Source organism: Bactrocera neohumeralis, unplaced genomic scaffold, assembly GCF_024586455.1.
Source record: "Bactrocera neohumeralis isolate Rockhampton unplaced genomic scaffold, APGP_CSIRO_Bneo_wtdbg2-racon-allhic-juicebox.fasta_v2 cluster09, whole genome shotgun sequence".
Lineage (NCBI taxonomy): Eukaryota > Metazoa > Arthropoda > Insecta > Diptera > Tephritidae > Bactrocera > Bactrocera neohumeralis.
Window position 1 is genome coordinate 22,862,385 of NW_026089622.1, and position 23,783 is coordinate 22,886,167.

The 23,783-nt window shown below is 39.2% G+C and overlaps 1 protein-coding gene and 1 pseudogene across 4 annotated transcripts in view; one reads left to right on the top strand and one right to left on the bottom strand.

Moving 5' to 3' along the window:
- LOC126764106 (casein kinase II subunit alpha) overlaps window positions 1–23,783 on the bottom strand; it is a 42,802-nt gene that overhangs the window by 17,128 nt on the left and 1,891 nt on the right. The window lies entirely within an intron of this gene.
- LOC126764126 (uncharacterized) lies at window positions 20,416–23,738 on the top strand (annotated as a pseudogene).

Genomic DNA, 23,783 nt, shown 5'->3' on the forward strand with positions numbered 1-23,783 from the left:
ACTGCTTACGTACAGCTGCAACCGAAACCATTGGTTTTCGGAAAGTGCAAAAGAACAGCTGGTACGACGAGGAGTGCCGTGTCGCAGCGGAGAGAAAACAGGCTGCCTTCCTCGCAACGTTACGATCGACCACTACACATGCGGGATGGGATAGATACCGAGAGTTGAAGAGGGAAGCGAGACGCATTTGTAGACAGAAGAAGAAATAGGCCGAAATGCGTGAGTACGAAGAGCTTGATAAGCTGGCCGACAGGTGTAATGCTCGAAAATTCCACGAACAAATGCGGCGGCTTACAGAAGGTTTCAAGACCGGAGCATACTCTCGTAGAACCCCCAAAGGTGATCTAGTCACTGATGCCCAGAGCATACTTAAATTATGGAGGGAACACTTCTCCAGCCTGCTGAATGGCAGTGAACGCACAACACCAGGAGAAGGAGAACCCGATTCCCCAATCGATGACGATGGAGCAGACGTTCCATTACCCGACCATGAAGAAGTTCGAATAGCAATTGCCCGCCTGAAGAACAACAAAGCGGCAGGGGCCGACGGATTGCCGGCCAAGCTATTCAAACACGGCGGCCAAGAACTGATAAGGAGCATGCATCAGCTTCTTTGTAAAATATGGTCGGACGAAAGCATGCCCAACGACTGGAATTTAAGTGTGCTATGCCCAATCCATAAAAAAGGAGACCCCACAATCTGCGCCAACTACCGTGGGATTAGCTCCCTCAACATCGCATATAAGGTTCTATCGAGCGTATTGTGTGAAAGATTAAAGCCCACCGTCAACAAACTGATTGGACCTTATCAGTGTGGCTTTAGACCAGAGATCTGCATGCGGTGGCCGCAATTATTGTACACTTAGTCAATACTTCTTGCTTCTGCGACTGAACACTGCATTGACTGCTACGTGTGATGCTAAAGAGAAAGAAGTGGATGAAAGAACACCAGCGCAAAGCGAAGAGTGCGCATAACATATTGACTTCGGCAAAGAAGTGTTTCAAGTGTTACGCACGAAACAAGCAGACACTTTGTTTGACTTGTTGTCGAAGGCATAAGACACTGCGTTTAGCTTATTGCCGAAGGCATGACACTTTATTTGACTACCAACAACATGCTTTTGGCGCTAACAGAGGAACGCAATTGAACTTCGGCAATAAGCTAAACGCAGTGTCTTAAGTCTTCGGCAACAAGTCAAACAAAGTGTCTGCTTGTTTCGTGCGGAACACTTGAAACACTTCTTTGCCGAAGTCAATATGTATATGCGAGCTTAAATTGATCGTCACATGCGGTGGTGGTGTGCGCTTGCACTGCATGCTTTGCGCTGGCGTTCAGTCATCCACTTCTTTTAATGTAAGTAGGCTTAAAGTCAGAGAAACAGCAGCGCATGCCGATCTCTGCTTTAGACCTGGCAAATCAACAACCGGCCAGATATTCACCATGCGCCAAATCTTGGAAAAGACCCGTGAAAGGAGAATCGACACACACCACCTCTTTGTGGATTTCAAAGCTGCTTTCGACAGCACGAAAAGGAGCTGCCTTTATGCCGTGATGTCTGAATTTGGTATCCCCGCAAAACTAATACGGCTGTGTAAACTGACGTTGAGTAACACGAAAAGCTCCGTCAGGAACGGGAAGGACCTCTCCGAGCCGTTCGATACCAAACGAGGTTTCAGACAAGGCGATTCCCTATCGTGCGAATTTTTCAACCTGCTTTTGGAGAAAATAGTTCGAGCCGCAGAACTAAATAGAGAAGGTACCATCTTCTATAAGAGTGTACAGCTGCTGGCGTATGCCGATGATATTGATATCATCGGCCTCAACACCCGCGTCGTTAGTTCTGCTTTCTCCAGGCTGGACAAGGACAGAGAAAATGGGTCTGGCAGTGAACGAGGGCAAGGCGAAATATCTCCTGTCATCAAATAAACAGTAGTCGCACTCGCGACTTAGCTTTCACGTCACTGCTGACAGTCATAACTTTGAAGTTGTAGATAATTTCGTCCATTTAGGAACCAGTATTAACACCACCAACAGTGTCAGCCTGGAAATCCAACGCAGGATTGCTCCTGCCAACAGGTGCTACTTCGGACTGAGTATGCAATTGAAAAGTAAAGTCCTCTCTCGACGAATAAAAGCCAAACCCTATAAGTCGCTCATAATTCCCGTCCTGCTATATGGTGCAGAGTCTTGGACGATGTCAACAACGGATGAGTCGACGTTGCGAGTTTTCGAGAGAAAAGTTCTGCGAAAGATTTATGGTCCTTTGCGCTTTAGCCACGGCGAATACCGCATTGGATGGAACGATGAGCTGTACGAGATATACGACGACATCGACATAGTTCAGCGAATTAAAAGACAGCGGCTACGCTGGCTAGGTCATGTTGTCCGGATGGACGAAAACACTCCAGCTCTGAAAGTATTCGACGCAGTACCCGCCGGGGGAAGCAGAGGAAGAGGAAGACCTCCACTCCGTTGGAAGGACCAAGTGGAGAAAGACCTGGCTTCGCTTGGAATATCCAATTGGCGCCACGTAGCGAAAAGAAGAAACTACTGGCGCGCTGTTGTTAACTCGGCTATAATCGCGTAAGCGGTGTCTACGCCAATTAAGAAGAAGAAGAATCGTTCTACTATTAGTTAGCGCTTTAATGGAGCAAAGGCCGGTTAATTGCTCAATTAACTTCTTTGCGACAAGCTTTTAAGGATTAAAATTAAAATTTAAAATTAAAATTTGGCACATACAGTACAAATAATTATATGTGATTCACTTTTTGCATCAAAAAAGAAGATATTTCAAAATTGTTGGGTATGCAGGTTCAATATTATTATTATATACGATAACATAACACATGTTAAAGTTTTTTTTATTTAATAAAAGGCAAAATTTAAGTATAATCCTATATTAAATATTTAGATGTGATTTTGTTTTTTTTAGTTTTGCATGTAAATCTTATTTAGATGAGTTCCACTAAAAGACATTTTTACTTTAATAGTCAATGGTTTGCCTTTATACTTTAAAACTAAATTATGCCGCTTGGGCATAGAGTTAACTAATGACCATAGAATGGATATGTCAATCTTGACTCGTGTGACCCCATGGTGCTAACACAATGCTGCGGCACTAACCTCTACGCCACTTCAGCCGAGAGGCTAAAAAAGGTGCCCAGGAGCTCAAATTGGCAGCATGACTGTCAATGGTGGCAACCTTCTGCACAATATTTTTCAATATCGTCTCATCGATGGCGACGGCCATCAGGTCGATGTCGAGCTCGAAATATCTACTACATACGTCCTCCCTGTTACATGTTTCTCAACTGGATACAACCCGAACATAGGTTGAGCTACTTCATCGTGTAAAACGATGCAGATGGCGGAACAAACATCCCGACATATCTGTGAACAACCGTAACTTTAGCAAAGCTAACTCTGTCGGACATAATCGTTAGCAAACGACGATTTCGCAAGGTGATCACAGCTGCTGCTGCTCCTTTCATTACCGCTCGAAGAATTGCGTAGCTTTTCACCAATGCACCCTTCGACAGACAAGGCCAAACGAGTGTTTTACCCGACGGCTACGTAAAATGACAAGAGTCTGCGAACCACTTACTTACAGCGATAGTTCACGGCATCAACCGTGAGCAGCAGGTTCTACGTTACCGGAATTGACCCGAGCTGCCATTTTGAGGTTCTTACCTCGTTTGGATCGCTCAGTAACACTTAAATACTGTTATCATTAGAGAAACAGAGCAAATGGTAAACCAAGATAAGCGGACAAAATGGATAGAGCATCTGAAGTCTTGCAACCGCTCTACTGGCTTAAGTAAGCTTTGAACTACTGTCGAGGCTTTGTCAAATCCGAAAGGACCTTATGACCGAGTTGACATTCAATTCAATGCCATGCCTCTTCGAACCCGAAAAAGTGCGGGAGCTATTTTAACCGGCAATTCCCACTGGACTCTTGGGTACACGAAGCCAAACGATGTGTTACCCGACGGCTGCGCAAAATACCAAAAGACTGCACACCACTTACTTTCACCGATGAGGAGGTTAGGAGTGTCATCTAAAAAGCAAAATCCTCTAAATCTATTGATCTGGTGTCCTCTCCCCGTTGCTGTTTACTTTCTATATTTTGAAACCCCCTCAACTATCATAGAGAATTTATATCACCTTATACGCTGATGATTGCGCGATAATGACGTCGGGAAATAGAATCGGAGACATGCGCTCAAAAGGCTACCTATCCGATCTCTCTCGCTTCTTCGTTGCAAGGAGCCTAACACTCTTCCCCTATTGCGACCATTTTTACAAACTAGACGAAAGAGCACAGACTAGATCTTAATATTGTACTCGATGGCGTCAAAATTATTATTATTGCCAACATCAAGTGGTCTTTCCTTAACTGGGTCAACGATGTTGGATGTCCTCGATGACAACTTATTTGAACCTTACCACCTTAACGAGAACTAGATAGACCAGCTAAAGCAGAACTGACCTAATAACTTTAGACTTCAACACTGTCACCCACACAACGCTACTTGAGGATATCGAGCAAACAACGTTTCCTCCAGGACTTAAGAGATGGACCTGTCGCGGTCGACAATTGTCGATATTATTTCGAGTGGAACACTCAAAGTTAAGGAGAACTAAAAACAGGGTTTCCGCATGGTGGTGTTCTCTCCCCGCTGCTGTTTAATTACTATATTCTTAAACTACCCCAATCACTAGAAGGAGTCTCCATGACCTGGTAAGCAGATGATTGTACGATAATGACGTTGGGCAATAGAATTATGTCATATTTCAAAAAAAAAGAACGGCTATCACTCAGAGCTATCTCGCTTCCTCACTGCCAGGACCCTACAACTCTGTCCTGATAAATCCACGGCCACTATTCACGTACTGGAGGAGGAAGGAGTACAGACTGGAACTCAACATTTCGTCGATGGAGTCAGAAACAACCCTAAAACTAGGAGTAATATTCGATAGTCTGCACTCCCTCACACCGCACACAATCGCGATAAAGTAAAGTCAAAGAAAAATTTTCGTATATGCCCAGCAAACCCTACTCATCTAACACCCTTCTCCCTATGCACACTGGTCGATTTCATAGGCCAAAAATAAAAAAAATAAAAGTTTGAAAAAAAGTTTGTATCAAAGCTATTTCTTAAAACACCAATAAAACTAACGGTAAATACATTTTTGCTCTATTCCATTCGTAGGGGATACGAAAAGCGAGAGAAGTGAGACAATAGAAACACGCGGAATGTGCAGTGAAAATAGCTTAAAAATTATCTCTTATAATAAATTAAAGTGCAATATAAAATCGTGTTTAATCCTCATAAATCGATATGAGTATTGATAACAAATGTATATGTTATATAAAAAAAGTGTTTTTTATATAATAATATGTTGTTTTACTATTTTAAAACAATTGTTTTATAAGTGCCCTTTTGAGTGGTATGTTTTTCTTTATACATCAATTTAAGGAATACAAAAAGTTGTGATCCCTGTCTCGCCCTCAAATGAATCAAGTTTGTTTATATCAGTTAATGTTTTCTAAATCTATGCTGTTGATTTCAGCTGCAACTTTTTGCAACTTTCTTTGTTATTCATGTTATTCTACCAGGCATGCGATATAATTTTTTGTATTTATGTGCACGTATTTTCGTGCATATTTTATTGTTTTTTATGTTTTTTTTCATCATATATATATGTACAAATAAAGGTCTCAAAATCTGATGCTGAAGTTGAGATAAAAAAATTATTGGACCACATTGCGTCACAAATGTAATTAATGAACGGAATGAGTCCTCTAATTACCTATTATCAATAGGAATATGTAGCTTTGTTGGCAATTCTTAGAGCGAGTATAAGCAGAAATTTGAAAATAATAATTTGTTTGTCACAACATATAATATGTATGTCCCTCTTCAACTAATAATAAAATCGCAAAATGATGAAGAGCAAAACAAATTTGGAAAAACTGCAAATCTTCGTCCACCCGCTATTGCCGTACTGTTCGAATTCAATTTCAAAAGGAATAAGTTTATTAAACCCTAAAAGCACTGGATTTGCGCTAGATCCTGCAAAGGAATTAACTTCAAAATATTCCTGGTATTATCTTCCCTCGTCAGTCCGCAAAATTGTAATTCACGCTCTCATTGTTATTCAATATGCAGCAGTTTCAATTGGAGAGCTCTCATAAGAGCTGAGAGTTGAGTCAAGCAATAAGGACGTTAAGATGTATCGACTCCATCATATACGAAAGAACTAACGGATCGCTACAAATCAGGACTTGCTAAACCGAATGCTTTTGAGCTTAGATCCTTTCATCACCCGTCAAAGAAACTATCATGCAAAAGTAAATAAATTTTATTAAAATCAGTTTTTGATTTAGTTGACTAATATTCAAAAAATTCCTTTTTTCGTTTATCAACTTTCTTAATTTAATATAATTAATTAAAATTTGTTACCTTCGAGGGGTGGCGAAGTGGGAAACGGAAGACGGAGATTTTTAAAAGCTTTGGTAAAAGTTTTATTTTTATTTAGGCAGTGGAAGTATTTTTGGCCAAAGATTCCATACAAGACTGACCACTGTGCTATGGTCCGAAATTGTGTGAAGTCAAAGAAAAAATTTCGTGCTATATTATAGAAATTTTTTTCACGATCCATTTGCTTAATTAATAAAATTTTACATAATTTTTTGTTGAACAAATTAAATTTTTCATGTTACACAACGCGGACATTCACCTTTAATAATAATGTTCATTCATGCCATTCCATAGATATTGAATTTTTGTCCCCCCCTTCCGCTGCGGCACATCCATCGATGCTTGCGACATCTGTGCCGCACGAAAAAAATAAAATAATAACGAAAATAATCAATAGCTCTAACAATGTACTTGTGAAATTAATTATTGTTAATTATTATGTACATATAGACGAATGTCAGAACATACAGAATTAGAATAATGTACAATTTATTTTTTTATACGAAAAAAAAATCGGATCTAGAAAAGATAGAACATTTCAAAATTTCCAAAAACTTGAACATTTCAAAAAGCTATTTCACTATATTTACATTTATGTATATTTTTTCACTGAAAATTGATTTAATTAAACTGTAAACTATTTTACAAATTCGCATTTTACACGTGGTGCAGGTTTTATAAGTAAGAAATCTATATTTTAAAAACTACTTTTTACATTCGTAGCTAACAATTATTAAGAGCAATTCGCTGAAATTCATCCTTTCAGCTATAATTTCTCATTTTTTATTTAGCAATCTTAATTCTAATAAACACAAGTGCCTATAAATTACATTTCAAATTAAAAAAAGTATAAACAATCTTTCCATGCATATGGATATTTTCTTACATAACAGTATTACGTAATAAAATAATCAAATACTTAAGTTACACCGGGTATTGGCTGGACTAGGGTTATCTTTTTAGATTCCGACCGAAGGCCACCAACGCAGAAAGAAGAACCACGCGAAAGTACTTCAGTCACACCGGGTATTGGCTCGACCAGGGTTATTTTTTTAGAGCGCGGCCGAAGATCGCCAACGCAGAAAAAAGTACTACGCGAAAGTACTTCAGTTATAGCTTGAAAAATGTTGGAAATAATTATTTTTATAGATAATAAAGAAAAAAATCACACGAAAGTGCAAACAAAGAGAACACTGTCGTTGAAAAATCCTTCATACTTGGTTTTTAAGATGTGGCAAAGCTGGTTTTTACCATAATTGTAAATACTCTAACCTTTTCAGACATGAGTGTGCGAAGTGATTTTTTAATTAATAAATTAGCTAAACAATAACAAAATAAAAGTGAAATGTGAACTTATTCCAATATTTAATGTGTATATTTCAATGCTTAAAGTGTATGGGTATGTTCGAGTCTCAATCACTGCGGCAGTATCGCAAGGCATCATATTCGACGCAAAAATGTTGCAATATAAGTATCAGCTGAGTATCTGCAGAAAAGCAACACTGTCGCAATATTGCTGCAGTTATTTGCCACTTACCACTTAAAATTTTAAAGTGTTGTGCATATTTGACAACACTTTATAAGGTACTTTGAAATATTGAAATTTTTGTTTAGAAATAAATTAATAACATGTTATTTATTAAAAATATTAAAATTTTAAAACAAACAAAATGAGCGCGAAATGTAAGAAACTGGCATGCGATGAAGAACTGATATTTTTAATTTGTTTTAATTTACTTTCGTTTACTTTATAAATGAAATTGATGTTTACTTTAATGTTTCTTTAATTGAAACACGACGTTTAGTCAAAATAAAATTGAAGAAAATCCCGAAAGAACAAAAAAGTTCGAAAAAAAAATTTATGAAAGTATAATGGTAAGTTTTGCGTGGCCACGAGTGTACGAAATGAAAAATGTCAAACAAAATAATACAAAAATTATTGAGTAATATCATGTCTTATTAATACACATTTTTGAATTTTTAATAGCGAATATTTTAAAAAACATAAGTGTTAGCATCATTATTTTTGCATATTCTTCCTCTGGAGAAGTTCCCCCCATCAGCACATACCCAGACATATAACGAATTTCGGTATAAATGGGGTACTTATGTACATCTGTGTTGATAGCAGAGCTTCTCTAGAGGAGGAATATGTAATATTGCTAAAACTTATACTTCTCAAAATATTCGCGTTTAAAAATTAAAAGAATTGTATAAGTAAAACATGATATTTCACAATGTGTAAAAGAGGGCGTTCCTAGCTGGCGAACGCGCGGCTCCGAGCACCTGGCGAGTCAGGGCAAACGTTTTCGCGTGACGTGTTTCTGTGAGTGGTGCAAGCTGAAAATGCAGCTTTCGTTAGAACGGCGAGTGGAAAGTGACCCCCAATTTTTAAATAACGTAATCACAGGAGACGAGTCACGGATCTTTGAGTATGATCCCGAGACAACGAGGCAATCTTCCGAGTGGCATAAGCCGGCGTCTCTTCGCCCAAAAAAGGGAAGAATGAGCAAACCCTAAGTGAAAACGATGCTCATTGTCTTTTTAGACATCAAAGGCATCGTCCAACATGAATTTGTTCCACCTGGACAAGCCAAGTTTGACGTGGAAGTCCTCAAGAGACTCAAACGAAGGGTCAATCGAAACCGACATCGCAGGCGATTGGAAGTTGCACCACGAAAACGCCCCGGTTCACACGGCCTTTCTTGTGAACAGCCTCGGACCGTTTTTATTTCCTTGCCTGAAAAGGCCGATGAAAGGCAAGCATTTTGAGACGACAGTGGATCCAGAATCTAAGAATTCCTTGGAACTCGCGCTGGCAGCGCTGCATCGACGCAGAAGGAGCCTATTTTGAAAGTGTTTAAAGAATTGTAACGATTGATTCCTAATTTTTTTTTAAATCGCCTCAGTCCTATTACTTTCCGGACAAACCCTTTAAGCTCACATTTCACTTTTACTTTGTTTTTAATTACAAAATTGCTTAGCAAAGCTGAAAAGGTTAGAGTGTTTACAATTATGAGGAAAACGAGCGTTGCCACATCTTAAAAATCAAATATGAAGGTTTTTGAAAGTTTTATTTGTTTGCACTTTCGCGTGATTCTTTTTTCTTCATTAACTATAAAAAATCTTTCTTACTTTTTTCATGCGACAATTGAGTATGTGAAGTACTCTTTTCTGCGTTGGTGGCCTTCGGCAGCGCTCTAATAAAATAACCCCGGTCCAGCCAATACCCGGGATAACATAAGTATTTTATTATTTCATTACGTAATATTATTATATATTACTTATTTGTTTATTAAATTTATTCTTAAAAAGAACGTGAATGGTTATCTTCCCTACTAGAATCATGAAAACATGTTGATAAATAAAAAAATAATTAACGTTTGTTTTTTTTTGTAATTTTTCCCCATGTTGTTTTACATACATTTTGTCATAACATTGTCAATAAATTATAATTAATTATTAGGGACGATAGCCAGGCGTTTTGTGAACATTAAAAAAAATTAAGCAAATCGCTTGAGTAGTTCGACAGGAATCATGTTCGCCAGTTTAAAAGAGTTTGTTTTGAGAAAAACGCGTTTAAAGTGCCAGATGTGCACTCCGAGCGCTCCGAACGTCGAGCGGTATTAATATTTTTGGGCTTTTTTCGAAACCTTCCAATGGTAAAGTGGGTTTCTACATTAGTTCTAAGGGTATAAGGGTACAGAAAATGCAAACAAAAAAAAAATTGCAAAAACGATTACCATACTGACCCCTTAATTAAAAAAACTGCAAAAAGGTCAAATGTAGTGAAATAACTTGTTGAAATTTTGCAATTTCGGAATTTTCAAATTTAAAGTAGACATAAATGTCACATTTTTTATATACAGTATCATAAATGTTTTTAATAAATAACAAGTGTTTGGGTTTCTTTAAAAGGTTAATTCTTTGTATTCTATAACAGTATAAAATGAATTGGTCGGCTTTAGAATACCATCCCAGGATTTTGGGAATTATATGGGTATGGTCGGATAGAGGATATTCTCCAGATTAAGAATATATATAGTTATAGCCGCAGGAAACCAATAGTTTTCGAAATATTTGCGTTTAAAGTTTAAAATTACTACTATTTGATTTAGGTATTTTTGCGATTTAAAATTAATATAATATTACACTTATATTTTGCTCTTTTATATCCACTAGTACTTGACTAATTCGTTTGTACACATTTATTTTACATTATATAGTGCATAAATAGTTTTAGTTCAATATTTAATTTATTTTTCAAATCTATTTACTTTACAATAACGAAAAAGCCCAACACAGCGGTGTTATCAGTTTTTTTCGCGTATAACTCCTTCGACAGCGGCCTTCGACCGCGCTTGAAGAAATAATCCTGGTCGGACCACCACCGAGGTGTTATCAGTTATTTCGTGTAGAATTCCTTCTTTCGTTTCATCACATTTCATAATGAATTTTACTTAGACGGTATAACCCTTTTTTTATTAACTTTTATTCTTAGCAAAATACGGCAAATATGGAGTTGAATCTGCGAATGGTAGGCACCTTGCCGCAGTGCAGAGGCTTAAGCGCAAGGCATACTCGGCACCCCCCAACCGGTGTGGGTGGTGCTGATAGGCACTGCCCAGGCAGGATGCCGGATGCCACATACGTGCGTCAACCAAGAGCTAACACCTCCTAATCCAGGGTGTTATGCGACACCCGTGCCCATTGGATGATTTGCAGCCAGGAGGTAAATTCGGCTGTATTCTAACGGAGCCTCCCCAACACCGGGCTGAATTGGGGAGTAACTGTGGCCTTACCGCGTCAAGGGGCTTTGGCGTGGCGGACCCCCTAGTTCTCCATTAGAATAATAGACCCGACAGCTCACCGCGTTGAGCCAAAGGTCGTAAGAACAGGATGAACACTCAACAAAAACCTACAACAACAACAACACCAAACAACCGAGGACAACGGCAAAGAAAAGGAAATCGGCGCAGCGGCAGGCAAGGTGGGTCAAGGAGCTAGGCGGAAGTTTAGCTTCCTTGACGCTCTCTCGCAAGAGGAGAGGGCGTTGTTTGAGCATGCCAGGGATGATGACGACGACATGCCCTTATGCAGCGGCGCTCGCCTGTCGAAAATGCCTGTGGCCGCTGAGGCAGCTACGAGAGCCGCCAAGACCCCCCTCAGACGGCTTAGTGGCTCGGACTCGGTGGAGTCACATCGGGCAAGACTCCCGAGGTAGAGGGAACAGTGTATCCCCGGCAAAGGAGCGTGGCAGGACCGTGCCAGCTCGCGCGCAAGGCAGCGGCACTAGTAACCGTGGCCCTGTCAGTGCAACCTTGACCGCAATGCGAGGTGACGGAAGAGCAGTGTCATCCAAAAGGATGAGGCGCAGCAGCACAAGGACAGCCGGAGGCCAACCATCCGCACCGGCTTCCCACCGGGTGGAAGAGGGGCGCCGCAGATATGCGGATGCTTTTAAAGGACCTCCTCATGGAAGAGGTATTCAGAGGGAATGAATACGTGGCGTCTTTCCTTGGGGTGGAGTTTAAAGGAAGCATGGTACAGGGGGACTGCAAGGACGAGACGTCCGCCAACTGGCTGCGGGAGTTCACCCCAAAGCTGGAAAGGTCCCGTCCTCTGTGCGAGAAGGGTGGAGGACTTGCCAATCATGCACAGCATGACAATGTTCCTCCCCCAATGCGGCGACAAGTCCTATGAGTTCGCCCTAGGTCTGGTGAAGAATCAGAACTTGGGCCTCAGTATCTCAGCCTAACGCGTCGTCAGCAGCAAGGTGGAGGAAAAAGGTGATATGAAAGGTTGGAGACTGTACTTGTACATAGACGACGACTCGTACATCGTACGTCGCTGGTACTCAACAAGGCAGGAGTACCGCAAAACAGGCACCGACTGTGGCGGCCCCGGAGGTAGAAAGAATGCAGGTGGATGAGGTTGCGAATCAACGCAGCGAGAGCAGGGCTGGGCAGGCTACGCCTGTTGCGACCTCCGACGTCCCCGATGAGAGGTCCTGTGGCCAGGGAGCAGGGCTACCCTCCACGCAGGAACTCCTCGATGGGCTAGGAGACCCACTGGATGGCAGCGCAATTGACGGCGGGGATGAGAATCTGCCCCTCATAGAACCACTATTATAGTGGCCGTCAACACGGAAGTCGCACAGGTGAACCTGCATCACGCGGCGGCAGCTTCAGCTGTCATAACGAGCAGGTTCACAGCGGATAAACTAAGCATCCTGCTGATCCTAGAGCCTTTGGTTTATAGAGGAGAGGTTAAAGGCCTCAAAACGGAGTTCTATAAGGTAATCTGGGATCTCTCTAACGAGAGACCTAGAACTTGCATAGCGGTCAGAAATAATATTGAATTCTTCTGCATTTCAGAGTTCCTGACGCAGGATCTGGTGGCTCCAGTCCAGGGACTTCGAAGGCAAATACTTCGTTTTGGCTTCAGCCTATTTCCCAGAGGAGGCATCCACGGCACCCCCGGAGGTGGTGGAAAGACTGGTGGTGTACTGCAGAAGGTACAGGCTTCCTCTAATCATTGGCTGCGACGCGAACCCCCACCACTTGGAATGGGGCAGTACAAACTGCAACGCAAGAGGTGACTCTCTTTTAGAGTACATATTATGTAGTAACTTAGCTATAGAGAATGTGGGGTCTCAACCCACATTCATAACTATAAGCAGGAGAGAGGTGCTGGACATCACCTTGAGCAACGAGCCTGCGAACGGATTGAAACACCGGAACACCTGCTGATCGACTGCACAGCAGTCTGTAGATGCAGTATTAAGGCCCTTGGATCCACGTTTCCGGATAGGGATCGCAACGCCTCACTAGCACCCGGTATAATATTGGACTTCATCAATGTGCTAGGGCTAAGTGAGTCTTTGTGAATTAGGAGAGGGCACAATAGACCTAAGGTCGCGGTGCATTCCTCATCTATCAATCTAAATCCTCGGTATATATAGTTGCCGCTGGCTTATGGTTTTTGATATATTTGCATTTAAAGATCAAAAATTCAATGCGTTCTTCTCAGATTTATAACGCATTTTACACTAATATTTTTAACTTTTATATCCACTAACACTTCACTAATTCGGTTCTACAAATTTGTATTGTATTAAATAGTGCAAAAATAACTTTAACTCCATATTTTACTTTCGTTGAAATCCTTTTATTCTTACAATAAAAAAAATGGTTGCAAACAACCAAAAAATTAGTGTTACCATTTTTTGTAGTCGAATAAAAACAATTAAAAAATAAATATTATATTGTCGATACAAAATTCATTATCGTGTGACGAGTAATGTAAAATCTTTTAGAATTTACATTATATTGATAAATCCCGAATTTTGATCGGCCAGGGTTATTTTTCGTGAAGCGAAAAAGGAGTTCAACTGACACGCCCAGGTGTTGGTCCGATCAGCGTTATTTTTTTTGAAACGCGGCCGAAGGCCGCCAATGCCGAACGGAATTCAATGTGAAAAACAAATAATGTGTTATTTATTTCCTGACATAGGGGTATTATTTGTTCTCTTTGGTTATTTTGTAAAATATGTACGTACTGTAACACCTTACCGTGGCAAGACTAGAGAGCAGGCTGACTGCGACAAACCAGTATGATCGATTGGTGCGTTTGTCCACCAGAAAACAAACCTGTTCCTGGTGAACTAATAAACGGTACTTAAGCAATCGGTGTTCAATAAAGACCAGCGCACCGGCAACACCTAACAACCTACAACAAGGAGATTAGATGCACGAAGTCAAGAAGAGGAAAATTCTGTGTCAGCGTCTCCTCGCTCCCTGAGGCAGCTATACTGCACAAGGCTTTGTTAAGACGGACACAATATTATCCGTTAGAAGACAGGTCGGGACTTATACGACCAGCGTGGTTAACTTTATTGAGCTTGTCTTATTTTAAACCCAACCGTTTGTTTAGCAAGAAAAACAATAGTTATGTATGCCCCGAATTTCTATGTAAAAAAATATTGTCGGTGTCGTGTAGTGTATTATGAACGTTTGAACTTGTGAGTGGTTTATAGTTAGTGTGTTACAAAATGTCACTAAAGCAGAAAACTTCATTTCAAATCATATTCAATTTGCATCAGAAAGCTCAGATTAAAAAAAAATCGATGAAGGTATTGATTGAAATCGATTGACGTTGGGTTATAAAGTGTCTAAGGCGGCCATCTCAAAAATAAAGAAAGAATATCTTGTCTTTTGTCATGCCACGATAGCCGGTTCTGCAATTCCCACGACAGCTGGTTCTACGCACCGGAATTGACTCGGATTTCATCCGACCAAGGGCCGTTCTTTCGGCGATCTAACACCGTTTGGATCGGTAAGTGTTAATTTGTCTTTGTCGTCACTGGAGCAATGCCTTGCAGCAGGGTTGCTCCGTATCCTCCTGACTCGCGCTGGCATTGAGTCCAACCCGGGCCCGGAGGAATTTTTCTGCTGCGTATGCGCAAAACGGCTCCATCCAAACTCCACCTCGGTCAGGTGTAACACATGCAATGGATGGAGCCATCTTAAGACCTGCTCAGGCCTTAAGACTCATAGGGAGTGGACCACGCGTTACGTGGCCCCATGTTGCCTGCGCAATACTGCGACCCAAGTCTCTACGGCTGTGCAATCCGCACATAGTTCGCGCGCCGCGCCGCCACTCAATCCGAGTGGCCAACAGAGGACCTCTACGGTCCCCAGGAGCTCAAACAGGCAACATAGCTCCCCCTCTGACGAGGAGATAGTTGCACTTATGAATCGGGAACGTGTATCGATAGCTGCGGTCCAAGAAACCAAGCTAAACAGCCGCTCAGATCTTCTGAGTTGTGCCGGTTTCAACGTATTACGTAAAGATCGCTAGCGAGATAATGGTGGTGGCCTAGCCTTCATATTGCACAACACCGTGCAGTATCGTCTAATCGACGAAAACATCGACCCCAGGGATACTACCCTAGAATGACAGGGTATAGCTATCCGGTCAGGCGATGTCGAGCTAGAAATATTTAATATATACATCCCCCCAGTTACATGTTGCCCAACAGGATATCACCCGAATATAGGTGCGCTACTTCGTGGTGAAAACCGTTTGGTACTAGGCGCGCACCATGATCTTTGGCATTCCTGCCTGTCAAATGACCGTAGGGGATGAAACTGGCGGAACAGATTGACGATTCGACATTTTGCACAATGAATGACGAAGCCCCCACCAGACTTTTGGGCACCTGTAATAGCTCGCCGGATATTACCATTGCTAGCGGTGGTCTGATAAATAGCATAACCTGGCGACCTATGCTAACTCTTGCATCAGATCATCTGCCCATAATTATCTCGATCGAGAAGCCTCCTGATTTTGTTTCTGTGGACAACCGCACCTACATTAACTTTAACAAAGCTAATTGGGTCGGCTTCACAGAATTTACTGAGAGCACCTTCAACGCTCTACCTATTCCTACGGACGTATGCGTTGGCGAACGTCAATTCCGCAAGGTGATCGCAGCAGCTACCACTCGCTTCATCCCGGCTGGAAGAATAGCGGAAATCCGCCCCAATTTCCCAGCCGAAGTAGCCGTTTTAGCTAATGAGCGCGAGGCCTTAAGCCATGCCGATCCCGGGGATCCCGGAATAAGGGATCTCAATTTGGAGATTCAGATACTGTCAAAGTATCAGTTTAATATGAAATTAAAGTTATTTTTACACTATTTAATATAAAATAAATAGTTAGAAACGAATAAGTGAAGTGTTAATGGATACAGAAGTTGAAAAGATAAGTGTAAAATTAATTATAAATCGGAGAAACACACGTTTTAAATAGTTGAATTTTTAAACTTTAAACGCAAATATCTCAAAAATCATAAGGCAGCGGTAACTATATATCGGGTGATTTTTTAAGAGCTTGATAACTTTTTTTAAAGAAAAAACGCATAAAATTTGCAAAATCTCATCGGTTCTTTATTTGAAACGTTAGATTGGTTCATGACATTTACTTTTTGAAGATAATTTCATTTAAATGTTGACCGCGGCTGCGTCTTAGGTGGTCCATTCGGAAAGTCCAATTTTGGGCAACTTTTTCGAGCATTTCGGCCGGAATAGCCCGAATTTCTTCGGAAATGTTGTCTTCCAAAGCTGGAATAGTTGCTGGCTTATTTCTGTAGACTTTAGACTTGACGTAGCCCCACAAAAAATAGTCTAAAGGCGTTAAATCGCATGATCTTGGTGGCCAACTTACGGGTCCATTTCTTGAGATGAATTGTTCTCCGAAGTTTTCCCTCAAAATGGCCATAGAATCGCGAGCTGTGTGGCATGTAGCGCCATCTTGTTGAAACCACATGAGTCAACATTTAAATGAAATTATCTTCAAAAAGTAAATGTCATGAACCAATCTAACGTTTCAAATAAAGAACCGATGAGATTTTGCAAATTTTATGCGTTTTTTTTTAAAAAAAGTTATCAAGCTCTTAAAAAATCACCCGATATATGTATATGTATATATTTTCTTGATCTGGAGGACCTTCTCTATCCTTACATACCCATTTTAACAACGAAATCGGGGGATGCTATTCTAAAATTTACCCGAATATGGAAAGAAATATTTGATTCTGGATTCTTTGATCACCACTTTATCAGGGGTGTTGTGGAATCCAAGACAGAATTGCTTAGATGTCAGAATTGCAAACCAATTCTGATTATCAATGGTGTCACAGAATCTGATTAGATTTTCGTCTTTTCGAACATACGCAAAACCAATATTCGAACCAGCTGTTTACTAATGTGACAAAACTTGCAAATGAATACATTTGGAAGCAGTCCTATTAAAGTTTTTAATAAGTTCCGAATTAAAGAAAGATTTTAAGAGATAACATATATCGAATGAACAAAGACGCATTTGTCTTTAAGTTACGTTTATTACGTTTTCTAAATCTTCTTAAAGGGAGGAAACTGCTTTAGAATCTTAAAAAAAATTGATATTTTTTTGCTTAAATCGCTTTAAAATGTATGAGCAGAAAGCGCAGACTTTGTCGCGCGATTTCTCGGTTTTCCATTTTTACGATTTTTGGGGCAAAGTTTATTATCTTTGGCATTAAATTATCTTCTATTTAAACTAAAAAAAAAAACTAAGAAAAGTTAAGTTTGAACATATATATGTTTAAACAACATAAAATTTAAAATCTTGAACATAAGTTATTAACAAATTTGAATCTCTTTGAATTTTTTGTTTCCGATAGAAATTGCAACCTGCATACTGCCCGCCGTCAGACAAATGCACATGTGAGATGCATCGAGCAACTGCTTCCCTAAGGCAGAATATCAAAGAATTCATATTCAAAAAATTTTCGGATGATGTTTAAATATATAACTATAAACCCAAGAAATTTTGCTTTAATCAATTATTTCTTTCCCTCCCAAAACTTTACTTTAGTATCCCATTTTGAAGAGGTTTTGTTTTTTTGGGGAAGGGGACTGGGGGCTTGCTACCCCCTCATTTGAAAGGTAATGAATAGAGCTTTTGAATAAAGCACCCTTCCCCCCCTAAGACCACGGGGGGCTCTAGGGTAGCCTCCTGAAAATGGTGTAAAATCGTAGTTTTTCCCTACAATTTTCACTAATTATTATAAAATTTAAGTATATTTACGCATAGAGTGACTCTATGTTTGGTATTTTTATTATTTCAATGAATTAAAGTGGAAATCCACTTTATTGAAATAATAAAAACACTGAAAATTAAAAATTGTATATGTATCGGTAATACCAAGATAACCCAACCAACCATTTATACAAGACCCTGAAAAGTGAGCAATATATTACGTCCATTTAACGAAAATTTGGAAAAAAATCGCGCGATTTTCAGTATAATATATTACATTGAAACAAGCGCCGCAGGCGAAAATTTTCGTTATATGGACGTATTTTGTCAATACTTTCATCCTTCGATCCGAAACGAGTCTTATGTAAAGTAACACAAATGTACATATATAAGACCTACCATTTTGATTCGTTGGGTTATTACTGTGTTCCTTTTGTGCTTATTTTCTTCGTCGTTTGACAGTTCATATTCGGTAATTTTGCTTACATTTCAAGGAACAGTATAACACGTAATTGAAAGCTTTTTTATTTATTAAATTGTACATAAAATTGCAACTTAAAATTCATAATTTATCATTAATTCAATTAAATATATTTTAAAGAATGCGTGTGTGTTAAATTGGTTAAATTTTTTGCAAGCAGTGCAACAAAAACTTCAACAGAAGAGAGCCATTGTTTGAGCAAATGTGAAAATGTGCGTTTTTTGCTTACTTAGGGTCGACTTTAGTATACGATCCCACGATTTCAGGGTTAAAAGTGGTATGGTTGGATAGGGCTGATGCTCCAGATTAAGAAAATATATGATTGTTGCCGCCGCAAGCTTATAGTTTTCGAGATATTTGCATTTAAAGTTGAAAATTTTGCAAATTTTATCTTGCAATTTCTCGATTGCTAGTAATTATTTAATTCATATTATGCACTTTTTATGCACTTACACTTCACTACATTGTTTCTATCGGGTGATTTTTTAAGAGCTTGATAACTTTTTTTAAAAAAAAAACGCATAAAATTTGCAAAATCTCATCGGTTCTTTATTTGAAACGTTAGATTGGTTCATGACATTTACTTTTTGAAGATAATTTCATTTAAATGTTGACCGCGGCTGCGTCTTGGTGGTCCATTCGGAAAGTCCAATTTTGGGCAACTTTTTCGAGCATTTCGGCCGGAATAGCCCGAATTTCTTCGGAAATGTTGTCTTCCAAAGCTGGAATAGTTGCTGGCTTATTTCTGTAGACTTTAGACTTGACGTAGCCCCACAAAAAATAGTCTAAAGGCGTTAAATCGCATGATCTTGGTGGCCAACTGCCCATGCATCCCGAAAAATGCACTGTTTGGTGTGGTTTGTACGCTGGTGGAATCATTGGACCGTATTTTTTCAAAGATGCTGTTGGACGCAACGTTACGGTGAATGGCGATCGCTATCGTTCGATGCTAAAAAACTTTTTGTTGCCAAAAATGGAAGAACTGAACTTGGTTGACATGTGGTTTCAACAAGATGGCGCTACATGCCACACAGCTCGCGATTCTATGGCCATTTTGAGGGAAAACTTCGGAGAACAATTCATCTCAAGAAATGGACCCGTAAGTTGGCCACCAAGATCATGCGATTTAACGCCTTTAGACTATTTTTTGTGGGGCTACGTCAAGTCTAAAGTCTACAGAAATAAGCCAGCAACTATTCCAGCTTTGGAAGACAACATTTCCGAAGAAATTCGGGCTATTCCGGCCGAAATGCTCGAAAAAGTTGCCCAAAATTGGACTTTCCGAATGGACCACCTAAGACGCAGCCGCGGTCAACATTTAAATGAAATTATCTTCAAAAAGTAAATGTCATGAACCAATCTAACGTTTCAAATAAAGAATTTTGCAAATTTTATGCGTTTTTTTTAAAAAAAAGTTATCAAGCTCTTAAAAAATCACCCGATACATATTTTTTTTTTTCAGTAATTATTTAGTTATTTGCTTAAAATAAGCATTTCATATTCTACACAATTTTCATTTCATGCACAATAACAAAAGTATTCCGTGTTGACAGATAATAAGTGTTGCCATAATTACACATTTATCAAACGAATAAACATGAATAAAAAATAGGATTATACCCCAAATACATAAATCATTGCCCTTTTTCTTGATATATCAAGATTTTTGATACACCTCGGTGTTGGATCGGCCAGGGTTATTTTTTTGAGTTTTACTTAAAAAAAACCTGATACATCCCGGTGTTGGATCGGCCAGGGCCGCCAACGCGAAAAGGAGTTTTAATTAAAAAAAACCTGATACACCCCGGTGTTGGATAGGCCAGGGTTATTTTTTTGAAGCGCGGCCGAAGGCCGCCAATGCAGAAAGAAGTGGGACGCGAATGGACTAATGTTTACCCTGGTGTTGGATTGGCCAGGGTTTTTTAAGCGTGGCCGAAGGCTGCTAATGCACAAAGGTAATCTAAAAGTTATGTTAAATAGGGTATATCTCCCTCTTTATACTACATTTTCTATAACGGATATTGTTACAACTAAACAAGGTACCATTCTTTTTGTTGTCCGTTTTGTCATTATCTTCACATTTATCAATTCCGCGTTTCCCATTTTTAAACTACATTTTCTATAACGGGTATTGTTACAACTAAACAAGGTACCGTTCCTTTTTTCCCGTTTTGAAATATGTTTCATATTTACTTCATTTGAATTCCGCGATTGGATGCAGCCATATATTCAGGATACAAATTTAAAGAGTATAAAATTTAAAATATACAGCTGCGAGATTTTTAATAGCAGTGCCCACCCCATGTTTCGAAAACTGTTGGTACATATTTTACATTACAAAATTGGTACTTCGTATTCACAGGGGGTTTTACCACAACGTAAAGAAAAGTTTCTGCACACAATAAATTTAAGTTAAGTTGATATTTTATTTATTAAAATTTTTTTTTTGAACCAAGTACATAAATTAATGGAGCAAAAAAATAGCAGTATTTCAGTTTATTATAACTTAGAGGTAATTACGGCAAAAATAAATGGTAATTGATATTTAATTTTATTGATCACATTAATATTTAGTTGCATTGCCATTATTTTTTATGACTGCAACACATCTGTCCTTCATGGAGTCCACAAGGCGACGACATCTTTCCAATGGAATGTTATACCATGCCTTTTGAACTACTTCTCACAAATCCTTGTTATTTGTTGGTTTTTCATCCCAAACGGCTTTCTTTAGATCAGTCCATAAGTTCTCAATTGGATTGAGGTCTGGCGATTGAGCTGGCCACTCCATAACCTCAATCCTATTCTCTCGAAACCATTCTTTTGCCACTTTACTAGTATGTTTTGGATCATTGTCTTGTTGCATGATCCATTTCAGTGGCATACTGTCTTCGGCATAAGGAAGCATGTTAGTTTGCAAAATATTCACATACAGGTATTGATCCATTATTTTTTCAATGAGCCGTATCGGACCAACACCATGATAGGAAAAACATGCCCATACCATAATAGATGATCCACCATGTTTAAGGGTTTTCCTAGTATACCTTGGATCATATTCTTTATTAGGTGGACGTCTCACATATTCCCTTGATCCTTTCCCACCATAGAGAACCATTTTGCTTTCATCGGTCCAAAGAATATTTCGCCACTTTTGGAGTGGCCACAACAAGTGATCGTGTGCAAACTTTAGTCTTTTGTCAATGTGATTTTTCTTCAAAAGAGGAACTTTGCGGGGGCTCCGAGCATACAAATTATTATCTCTTAAACATCGTCTGACTGTATGGACTCCACATGGCAGATTTAACTCATCTTTAATTTGTGTAGCTGCCTTTGATGGATTGGCTCTGCTAGTCCTTACTATGCGTTTCTCCAGGGATGCTGATAAAATCCTTTTACGCCCACGTGTTTCAGATGATTTTTGGTATTTAAGAGCATTGGAAATCATTTTTGCAGAACAACATAGTAATTTCTGTACTTCTTTATAAGTTTTACCTGCACTTATCAGATTTTTTATCAAATTGCGTTTCTCCGTCCTGCAATGTTTTCCACGACCCACTTTAGATAAATATATTGCGTGAACACAATAATTAATTTCTTATTATATTGTAAATGATAATATTACTTACTTTTAAAAATCGTATATATTAAATTTTCAATTTTATTCAGAGAACAATTAAACGCTGCTATTAATGTGCTCGCCATACAAACCACTTAGCGTCAGTGAAATTAAAATATCAAAATATGATGCCAATCTACGGTTATTCATGACTAACTGCGAATACTAGTGTTAGTAAACGCTTTAGGAAAGAAGAAAAAATGAAAACACTTAAAAATAGTAAAACTACAGTGGTAGACAGTATGTCCTTCAAGGGACTGCTATTATTTTTCTCGCAACTGTATATAAATACATATATAATTATTAAAAGTTGAATTTTAAAAAATGAGTGCAAATTCATCAGGTAAGTAATATAAGTTTTAAACTGAAAAAAATATAACTTAAGGTATTTAAATAGATTGTGTCGGAGCGTCAAACAGCCGAGGTGTTATAAAGCGAACCAATGTGCTTAAAGCGGCGGAAGTGAAGTCAATGTGGAGTATTGTAAAAATATTCCAAACATTTGACACAAAAGAGAAATGTATTTCCTTTGAAAAGAACAAGGTTTGATTTTAAAAGCCAAAATTTGCCGTACGCATAAAATGCCAATGACGCTGTCGTTAAAAAAAAGTAGCAGTGTTGGGGTGTTCCGATGCCGGAAAGGGGGTTGTCGGAACCGAAGTGCGTTGGCAAGGTCGAGCGATACCTGGTTCGAAAACGTCAAAATCCCACTTCCGCAGGTATTGTATCTGATGTATGCGTATGCATCTCATTGGTCACATGCGAAAGTGAGGAAAAACAGTTTTATCAGGGAACCAGTTTTATCTAGCGCTACAATATGTGACTGGTATAATTACTGCCGCGAAGCTGTAGTATTATACCAGGTTGACCATCAGGTAGCGGTAGGTAAAATTGGTGGCCCTAGTAAAACTGTTCAAATAGACGAAAGCAAATTTGGGAAGAGAAAATACAACAAAGGTAATAATAAAAATATAATTTTTTTATGTAATTAATATATCTTTTCTTATTTTAGGGCGGAGAGTCGAGGGCCACTGGGTTCTTGGGATGGTTGAGGATGGGAGTGACGAAATTAGGCTGGAGGTATGTCCCGGCAATGTCAGGTCTGCTGAGGTGCTCATACCTTTGATAGAGAAGCACGTGGCAAAAGGCAGTATTATATGTACTGATTGCTGGAGGGCATATGACTGTCTAGCCAGTCACGGATATGAGCACCGACGCGTTAATCACAGCGACCCCGATAATCCGTTCGTTGACGAGGCCGGGACGCATACTCAACGCATCGAGTCCCAGTGGCGAGTAATTAAACGTTTTTTTATTAAGGACAATTACAATAATAGCGAAGATTTTTCTAATTTAATTTATGAATATACTTGGAGAAAAAATATTGCAAATAATCATCACGATCCTTTTGTAAAATTATTAGATGCAATTAAATATACATATAAGCCTTAAAACTTTTTTTATTACAATGGAAAATTTATTTCAGATGGTATTTGTCTCTTGGTTTGAGTTTTTATATTCATTTTTATTCGTTTGATAAATGTGTAATTATGGCAACACTTATTATTTGTCAACAAGGAATTTTTTTTTTTTTTTTGTGCATGGAATGAATGT